The following is a 10,109-nucleotide window of genomic DNA, read 5'->3' on the forward strand; positions in this document are numbered from 1 at the left end:
ACCCATTCCAGTGAGGAGTTCAGCGTGTTCTTAAACACGCTGAACACTCACAATAAAAATATCACCATCAAGTCGACCACGAGCAACACATCGGTCGACTTTTTGGACACCACGACATTCAAGGGTCCCGACTTTGCCGACACGCAACACTTGGACATCAGGGTGTTCTTCAAGGAGACCGACACCCACGCGCTCCTCTTCAAAAGCAGCTTCCACCCCAAGCATACCTTCGCGGGGTTGGTGAAATCCCAATTGTTGAGGTTCCATCGGGTCTGCACCAGAAGGGAGGACTTCCTGACGGCCTCGAGGACCCTCTTTTCTGCCCTGAAGGGGAGGGGCTATTCCAGGTCCTTCCTCCGACGGCAGTTGAGGGTCTTCTTGGACCCGAAGGGGCCTCCCCCTGGGACCGACATGATCCCTCTCATCACCACCTACTCTCCCTCGGCCGTGCGGGTCGCCAAGAAGGTCAAAGACCACTTCCGGACCTTTGCGGAGAGTAGCGGGAGGCTGCCGGGGCGCTACGTGGTGCCGGCCTACCGTAAGAACCCCAACTTGAATGATCTGTTGGTCAGGGCCAGGGTCAGCTCACTGAGAGACCCGCCCTCCACTAGGAGGGACACCCTTGTCCGCCACTCACAATGGTTGGTGAACCCCCACAACCGCAAGGTTTTCCAGCCGTTGTGCCGTGGCGGCCGACACACCCGGAACTGTGTGTACGTGATTCGGTGCCAACGATGTGGCGATATGTACGTGGGCGAGACGGGCAATACCTTAGCTAGGAGATTCGCCCAACACAAGTACAACATCGTTAGGCATAAAAATACCAACACTCACCTGGTTCAGCATTTTCTCCGACACGGGTGGTCTTCCGTCCGGGCGACTGTCGTAGAGACGGATCCCAAATGGAGCCTCGCCCAACGCCACCGGGCGGAGCTCCTTTGGATCTCCAAATTGGGCACCAGACATCCAGGGGGCCTAAATGAGGTGTGAGTGTGAGCCCGTTGGATTGTGACGGACAGTGCACATTCCCGTTTTTCCCTTCTTTATTTTTCCCATACCCCCCACCCCCCCTCTTCCCTAACCCTAACCATTCCCTTCTCCTTACCTAAAACCTACCCCCAAACCTAACCCTAACCCTAACCCTAACCCTAACCCTAACCCTAACCCTAACCCTAACCCTAACCCTAACCCTAACCCTAACCCCTAACCCCTAACCCTAACCCCTAACCCCTAACCCTAACCCTAACCCCTAACCCTAACCCTAACCCCTAACCCTAACCCTAACCCTAACCCTAACCCTAACCCTAACCCTAACCCTAACCCTAACCCTAACCCTAACCCTAACCCTAACCCTAACCCTAACCCTAACCCCTAACCCTAACCCTAACCCCTAACCCTAACCCTAACCCTAACCCTAACCCTAACCCTAACCCTAACCCTAACCCTAACCCTAACCCTAACCCTAGACCTACAGGAGACCCCCACTCAGACCGAGGACGACGATGACTCACCACGTGGGTCCACAAGCTCCGGGGCGGATCAAACCCAGGACACCCCCACCCATACAGAGGACGACGATGACTCACCAGGGGGACCCACGGCCTCCTCGCCTCTCCTGATCGACTTTCGGGATGAAGAACAGGAGCGGGGGCTTTCTTCGGTGATGTCCCCTCGTTACTCTTCCGCGACCCCCGACTGGTCCCCTCTCCAGCCTGATACGGCAGATGAGACGGCACCACAGGGTGAATTTTCACCACGGGGGCCCACACTTTCCGGGGCTCCTATGGTGGACTATGAGGACTCACCCTTGCAGCGGACGCCTCCTCAGGAGACGCCCCCTCAGGAGATGCTTCCTCAGGAGTCCCCCGATTGGGCACATTTGTTCCCTGGGGCACTAAAAAGGAAGCCACACAAGAGGCCTTCCGTCCCAGATACTCCACAACACCTGTCAATTCCAGAATGTGTCGAGTTGGTAGAGGATACGACTAGTGCCTCCCCCCGTAGACCCACTAGACACATGGTCTCGAGTAGGAGGATGATGGATTGGAAGTTGTCGGCCAACAAGAAATTCTTGGTGATCGGCGACTCCAATCTGTCCCACCTACCACCTTTTTACGTCGACGACCTTCAGATCGACAGTTACCCGGGCGCCAGTTTTAGACACGCGGAGGCCATCCTACGCAAGACCGTAATTGCTGCACCGGTTGAAGTGTTGGTTCTAGCCTTTGGGATCAACCATCGTGAGCAGAAAGTTAAGGAGACCGCTATTAAGCAGCTCCAAGGGGCACTCAGGATGGCCGTGGCTACCTTCCCACGGGCCCGAGTGCTAATCCCCCTGATTAACTATTCGGCCGCTTTGCCCGTTGAGCAGAAAAACAACCTCGGGCGGCTGAATAGTTTAATCAGCAACAATTATGCTCACATCCCGGCTCTCGACAGCCGGGACTTTGAGACCCAACCCGACCTGGTCCACTGGACTCGGGACACGGCCAAGTTGATGCTCAAGCACTGGCTTGACTTTTTAAACTTGGCATCCCCATAATCCCGATCGCTCGGGGGGGTAATAAGAACGTGATAAATTTGGCCCATAATTTCACGCCAACCCCCTTACAAATCTCCCTCCTCAATAAGGGCCTCAACTTCATTCCTTCCACTAATCTCAGTAGCGACTGGCATCATCAACTTCAATTTGACCTCCAGCGCTACCACAGACGTGTCAAACTTGAGGTATACTATGAGAAACAAGATTCTCTCGGACCCACACCCTTCACAGCCCGTTCCGGCTGGGAGCCCTCACCTGGACTTATGCCTCCGGAATTCCAGGCTATGGTCCGGTCCGACGGGCTCTCCATGTCCGGTTCGGGTTGCGCACCTGCGGTCGCTCCCAATTTGACACGCGGAGAAGTCGAGGCCCTTCATAGTCTAAAAACAAACAAACATATTGTGATCAAACCAGCCGACAAGGGGAGTGCTGTTGTCATTTTTGACAGATCGCAATACATATGGGAGGGTTCTCGGCAGTTGAGTGACATGACGTATTATAAACCACTGCCGGAACCTATTTATCCGCAAACTATTCCCATGGTAGAAAAGATTCTGGATAATCTTCTACTTAAAAAATTTATCAATTTTAAACAACATGGGTATCTCATGGGGGAGCCGGATCCTCGCCCCCGCAGGTTCTACATGCTCCCTAAAATTCACAAGGAGCCAGACAAGTGGAGCAAGCCCCACGAGATCCCTCCGGGGCGACCCATTGTGTCTGACTGCGGCAGCGAGACGTACAGAACGGCGGCGTTCATCGATCATTATCTGACGCCGCTGTCCGTTCTGCACGACAGCTACCTCAGGGATACCTATGATTTTATTGATAAAATCAAGAAGGTCTGCATTCCCCCAGATGCCATTTTGTTTACCATCGACATTGACAGCCTGTATACAAACATTGATATAAATGAGGGGATACAGGCTGTCAAAAATGTCTTCTACAGGTACCGCGACGTTAGCAGGCCCGAAAAGGAGCTCCTGCAGCTCCTCGACATTAATTTGAGGAGAAACGACTTTGAGTTTGACGGTCGTTTCTACCTCCAAATTAAGGGCACTGCTATGGGCAAGAAATTTGCACCGGCGTATGCCAACATTTTTATGGCAGAGTGGGAGACCTCTGCCTTGGCCGCCTGCCCAAAACGTCCTCTCCACTACTTCCGGTACCTGGATGACATCTGGGGTGTCTGGACCCATTCCAGTGAGGAGTTCAGCGTGTTCTTAAACACGCTGAACACTCACAATAAAAATATCACCATCAAGTCGACCACGAGCAACACATCGGTCGACTTTTTGGACACCACGACATTCAAGGGTCCCGACTTTGCCGACACGCAACACTTGGACATCAGGGTGTTCTTCAAGGAGACCGACACCCACGCGCTCCTCTTCAAAAGCAGCTTCCACCCCAAGCATACCTTCGCGGGGTTGGTGAAATCCCAATTGTTGAGGTTCCATCGTGTCTGCACCAGAAGGGAGGACTTCCTGACGGCCTCGAGGACCCTCTTTTCTGCCCTGAGGGGGAGGGGCTATTCCAGGTCCTTCCTCAGACGGCAGTTGAGGGTCTTCTTGGACCCGAAGGGGCCTCCCCCTGGGACCGACATGATCCCTCTCATCACCACCTACTCTCCCTCGGCCGTGCGGGTCGCCAAGAAGGTCAAAGACCACTTCCGGACCTTTGCGGAGAGTAGCGGGAGGCTGCCGGGGCGCTACGTGGTGCCGGCCTACCGTAAGAACCCCAACTTGAATGATCTGTTGGTCAGGGCCAGGGTCAGCTCACTGAGAGACCCGCCCTCCACTAGGAGGGACACCCTTGTCCGCCACTCACAATGGTTGGTGAACCCCCACAACCGCAAGGTTTTCCAGCCGTTGTGCCGTGGCGGCCGACACACCCGGAACTGTGTGTACGTGATTCGGTGCCAACGATGTGGCGATATGTACGTGGGCGAGACGGGCAATACCTTAGCTAGGAGATTCGCCCAACACAAGTACAACATCGTTAGGCATAAAAATACCAACACTCACCTGGTTCAGCATTTTCTCCGACACGGGTGGTCTTCCGTCCGGGCGACTGTCGTAGAGACGGATCCCAAATGGAGCCTCGCCCAACGCCACCGGGCGGAGCTCCTTTGGATCTCCAAATTGGGCACCAGACATCCAGGGGGCCTAAATGAGGTGTGAGTGTGAGCCCGTTGGATTGTGACGGACAGTGCACATTCCCGTTTTTCCCTTCTTTATTTTTCCCATACCCCCCACCCCCCCTCTTCCCTAACCCTAACCATTCCCTTCTCCTTACCTAAAACCTACCCCCAAACCTAACCAGCCAGTGCCTCCAATCCTCTTACGGCTCTCACTCTCCCTCGCTCGCCCTCCTGGACCTGCCAAAACAGACAGAAAACGCATTAAATATACTCACCTGGGGATGGGACTCATATACAATCGGAGCATCATATTAAGGGGAGGTAACAGGGAATATATACCTAAAACCTACCCCAACCCTAATCCTAAAACCTAACCCTAACCCTAACCCTAACCCTAACCCTAACCTCGGGTACGGTACACATACGTACATTCAGAGCATTACACTAAGGGGAGCTTACTGGGACTATCCTCTCCCAACTCTCTGTTTAATACTGAAGCCCTAGGTCACACATCCAGGGTACTTTCTGTATTATTTCTATTTGAATGTACTAGTGTTTGTCTATTATTATTATATATATATATATATATATATATATATATACACATATATATTTATTATAATATATTATATAATATTTATACCATATTACATTGTATTATATTATATATCATATAACAATAACAATGTCTATCATTTCAGGTTATTGTTTTAGCAGACAGGATTTTGCAGTAGCATCCTGGGGCTTCAGAGGGTCACTGTTGTCTTCTTTTTACACTTGTGTTGTGGTCAAGACTTCTATTTTGAAGGCCAACTTGTGTTTGACGTGGACCCCACCCCTTCATTTAAATGTTATATTGCTATTAACACCTTTCTCCTGCAATACCTGTTTTCACTGCAAGGATAAAAGGTTGACTTTAGCCTACCTGCCGTGCTAACCTGCTAATACTCTACAAACGAGTCAGGCCTGATGAAGGTATCTTACCGAAACGTTGCCATCTGACTCGTTTCATGTAAATATACATTTTCTACTTTTTTCATATTTTTCTGACACATTGTAGTATTTTTCTTGTATTTGTTTACTTGCCGTGTCCAGTTGAAGGCCTGGTCGCGGCGCGACGCTTTCGTTCCACTAGTCGCTATTTTCTGTAAATAAACAGCCTATTTTTGATACTACATGTGCTATTTTTACTCACGAGATATTCCGGTGGCTCATTAGCGCGAGATACAGCATATTTTTGAACAAAAAAGCGTATCTCACCGTTTATGCAGCCAGCCATCAACCGGAAGTGATTATCTTGACCTCGGCGGAAGTCCCGCCTCCGAGCATTCCGTTCTCTCTTTTTCACAAAGGAAACGGATAAAGACAATTTATTTTTATAAAGCGAACAAACCTTTTTTCGCCAACCAGTTTTTCACATCATCCACACCAGCGACATATTAAAATAATTTTGCAATATGTCGGATGGGTTCGAATACGACTGGCTTCCGGTCAGGTCGGGGCGAAGACGCGCACGGCGACGTCAGGCTGCGCCTTCAGAGTGGCTCGCCCAGGATGATGAACGTTGTCATTATGACCAGGAGGAATATTTTTCTCAGTGGGATGAGCAGCGGCCCCAGAGGTCTTATGCGGATGTAGCACGGGGACGGCAGGATTCCTATCCGCGTCGCCCCTACCCGCAGACACGCCGCCATTTTGATGACCTACATCAAGAGCGCCGCAGCGCCCCTCAGTGGAATTATAGGAGAAACACACGCCAAAATAGGAATTTTGTGCCTTCAAGACAGCACTCTCAGGAGTACTTTAGGCCACAATATTCACCTCAAAGACGTCCCCGCTATCCTCCTCCCCCCAGGGGGACACGGAGGAAACGCCGGGATGCTTCCAGGAGGAATGGGCGCTCCCGTAATACCAGTAGAGACATGGACTCTAGGCCTCCCAGACATTATTCTCAGGACTATTTTTTACCTGAACATTGGCCTCAAAGACGTCCCCGCAATCCTCCCCGTCCCAAGAAGACACGCAAGAAGCGTCAGGACGCTTCTCGGAGGACTGCACCCCCTGACAACTCCACAACGTCCATGGAGGGGAATTTAAAAGCACAGTGTTTTTATAATATTATCAAAATAACACATCATTTGAATAATGTTACAAAAGACACTCACCCCCAGTCCATAATAAAAATGGAAGAGACGCTTGCCACCATGATCAAACCAGCGGTCTCCAACCCTGACGTTGAGACGCTTATCAGGTGCAATGCCAGGACTTGGGCATTAACGACGGTTGAGGTTTTAAGAGACCATTATAAAAACACTCTACAAGTGGAATTGGACAAGATAACCAGTTTTATTGACGAGGTTTGGAGACCCGCTTTTCAGCTGGCCTCTACATGGGCCAAGAAACATCTGGGACGCAGACTGATGGGGGACACCCTCGGGAAGGCCGAGGCTCTGATCGTCGCGGCCTTCGCCGACCCCCCTGTCAACGCGGAGGTGGTACGCCCGGCCCAGTCCTTGCCGGTCCAGACCGCCACCCGGGTATCGGTGGGCACCCATACTGACCCTACGGGCCCTGACGGGGCTCCTGGGGTGGTACGGGCTAGCAGCCCTCCGGCTCGGGTCGTCGCCCGGGTCTCGGTGGCTACCAGCACCGACGCCGTGGCTCCAGATTGGTCTCCTGAGGTGGATCGGGATGCAATCCCTCCAGCACGGGTTGCCCCGATCTTCCTTCCTCGTCGACCGGAACCACCCAAGGAGCAGAGGGTGACACAGCCCCGGGCCACGGACAGCGGGCCTGCCCAGGACACCCTCGGCGAGGCTCCGCCCACCCAGCTTATTCCTGCATCTCGCAGGAGGCTTCCTCTGGGATCACCTGCAAGACAAGACACACAGGAGACCCCCACTCAGACCGAGGACGACGATGACTCACCACGTGGGTCCACAAGCTCCGGGGCGGATCAAACCCAGGACACCCCCACCCATACAGAGGACGACGATGACTCACCAGGGGGACCCACGGCCTCCTCGCCTCTCCTGATCGACTTTCGGGATGAAGAACAGGAGCGGGGGCTTTCTTCGGTGATGTCCCCTCGTTACTCTTCCGCGACCCCCGACTGGTCCCCTCTCCAGCCTGATACGGCAGATGAGACGGCACCACAGGGTGAATTTTCACCACGGGGGCCCACACTTTCCGGGGCTCCTATGGTGGACTATGAGGACTCACCCTTGCAGCGGACGCCTCCTCAGGAGACGCCCCCTCAGGAGATGCTTCCTCAGGAGTCCCCCGATTGGGCACATTTGTTCCCTGGGGCACTAAAAAGGAAGCCACACAAGAGGCCTTCCGTCCCAGATACTCCACAACACCTGTCAATTCCAGAATGTGTCGAGTTGGTAGAGGATACGACTAGTGCCTCCCCCCGTAGACCCACTAGACACATGGTCTCGAGTAGGAGGATGATGGATTGGAAGTTGTCGGCCAACAAGAAATTCTTGGTGATCGGCGACTCCAATCTGTCCCACCTACCACCTTTTTACGTCGACGACCTTCAGATCGACAGTTACCCGGGCGCCAGTTTTAGACACGCGGAGGCCATCCTACGCAAGACCGTAATTGCTGCACCGGTTGAAGTGTTGGTTCTAGCCTTTGGGATCAACCATCGTGAGCAGAAAGTTAAGGAGACCGCTATTAAGCAGCTCCAAGGGGCACTCAGGATGGCCGTGGCTACCTTCCCACGGGCCCGAGTGCTAATCCCCCTGATTAACTATTCGGCCGCTTTGCCCGTTGAGCAGAAAAACAACCTCGGGCGGCTGAATAGTTTAATCAGCAACAATTATGCTCACATCCCGGCTCTCGACAGCCGGGACTTTGAGACCCAACCCGACCTGGTCCACTGGACTCGGGACACGGCCAAGTTGATGCTCAAGCACTGGCTTGACTTTTTAAACTTGGCATCCCCATAATCCCGATCGCTCGGGGGGGTAATAAGAACGTGATAAATTTGGCCCATAATTTCACGCCAACCCCCTTACAAATCTCCCTCCTCAATAAGGGCCTCAACTTCATTCCTTCCACTAATCTCAGTAGCGACTGGCATCATCAACTTCAATTTGACCTCCAGCGCTACCACAGACGTGTCAAACTTGAGGTATACTATGAGAAACAAGATTCTCTCGGACCCACACCCTTCACAGCCCGTTCCGGCTGGGAGCCCTCACCTGGACTTATGCCTCCGGAATTCCAGGCTATGGTCCGGTCCGACGGGCTCTCCATGTCCGGTTCGGGTTGCGCACCTGCGGTCGCTCCCAATTTGACACGCGGAGAAGTCGAGGCCCTTCATAGTCTAAAAACAAACAAACATATTGTGATCAAACCAGCCGACAAGGGGAGTGCTGTTGTCATTTTTGACAGATCGCAATACATATGGGAGGGTTCTCGGCAGTTGAGTGACATGACGTATTATAAACCACTGCCGGAACCTATTTATCCGCAAACTATTCCCATGGTAGAAAAGATTCTGGATAATCTTCTACTTAAAAAATTTATCAATTTTAAACAACATAGGTATCTCATGGGGGAGCCGGATCCTCGCCCCCGCAGGTTCTACATGCTCCCTAAAATTCACAAGGAGCCAGACAAGTGGAGCAAGCCCCACGAGATCCCTCCGGGGCGACCCATTGTGTCTGACTGCGGCAGCGAGACGTACAGAACGGCGGCGTTCATCGATCATTATCTGACGCCGCTGTCCGTTCTGCACGACAGCTACCTCAGGGATACCTATGATTTTATTGATAAAATCAAGAAGGTCTGCATTCCCCCAGATGCCATTTTGTTTACCATCGACATTGACAGCCTGTATACAAACATTGATATAAATGAGGGGATACAGGCTGTCAAAAATGTCTTCTACAGGTACCGCGACGTTAGCAGGCCCGAAAAGGAGCTCCTGCAGCTCCTCGACATTAATTTGAGGAGAAACGACTTTGAGTTTGACGGTCGTTTCTACCTCCAAATTAAGGGCACTGCTATGGGCAAGAAATTTGCACCGGCGTATGCCAACATTTTTATGGCAGAGTGGGAGACCTCTGCCTTGGCCGCCTGCCCAAAACGTCCTCTCCACTACTTCCGGTACCTGGATGACATCTGGGGTGTCTGGACCCATTCCAGTGAGGAGTTCAGCGTGTTCTTAAACACGCTGAACACTCACAATAAAAATATCACCATCAAGTCGACCACGAGCAACACATCGGTCGACTTTTTGGACACCACGACATTCAAGGGTCCCGACTTTGCCGACACGCAACACTTGGACATCAGGGTGTTCTTCAAGGAGACCGACACCCACGCGCTCCTCTTCAAAAGCAGCTTCCACCCCAAGCATACCTTCGCGGGGTTGGTGAAATCCCAATTGTTGAGGTTCCATCGTGT

Source organism: Nerophis lumbriciformis, linkage group LG30, assembly GCF_033978685.3.
Source record: "Nerophis lumbriciformis linkage group LG30, RoL_Nlum_v2.1, whole genome shotgun sequence".
In the NCBI taxonomy this organism is placed as follows: domain Eukaryota; kingdom Metazoa; phylum Chordata; class Actinopteri; order Syngnathiformes; family Syngnathidae; genus Nerophis; species Nerophis lumbriciformis.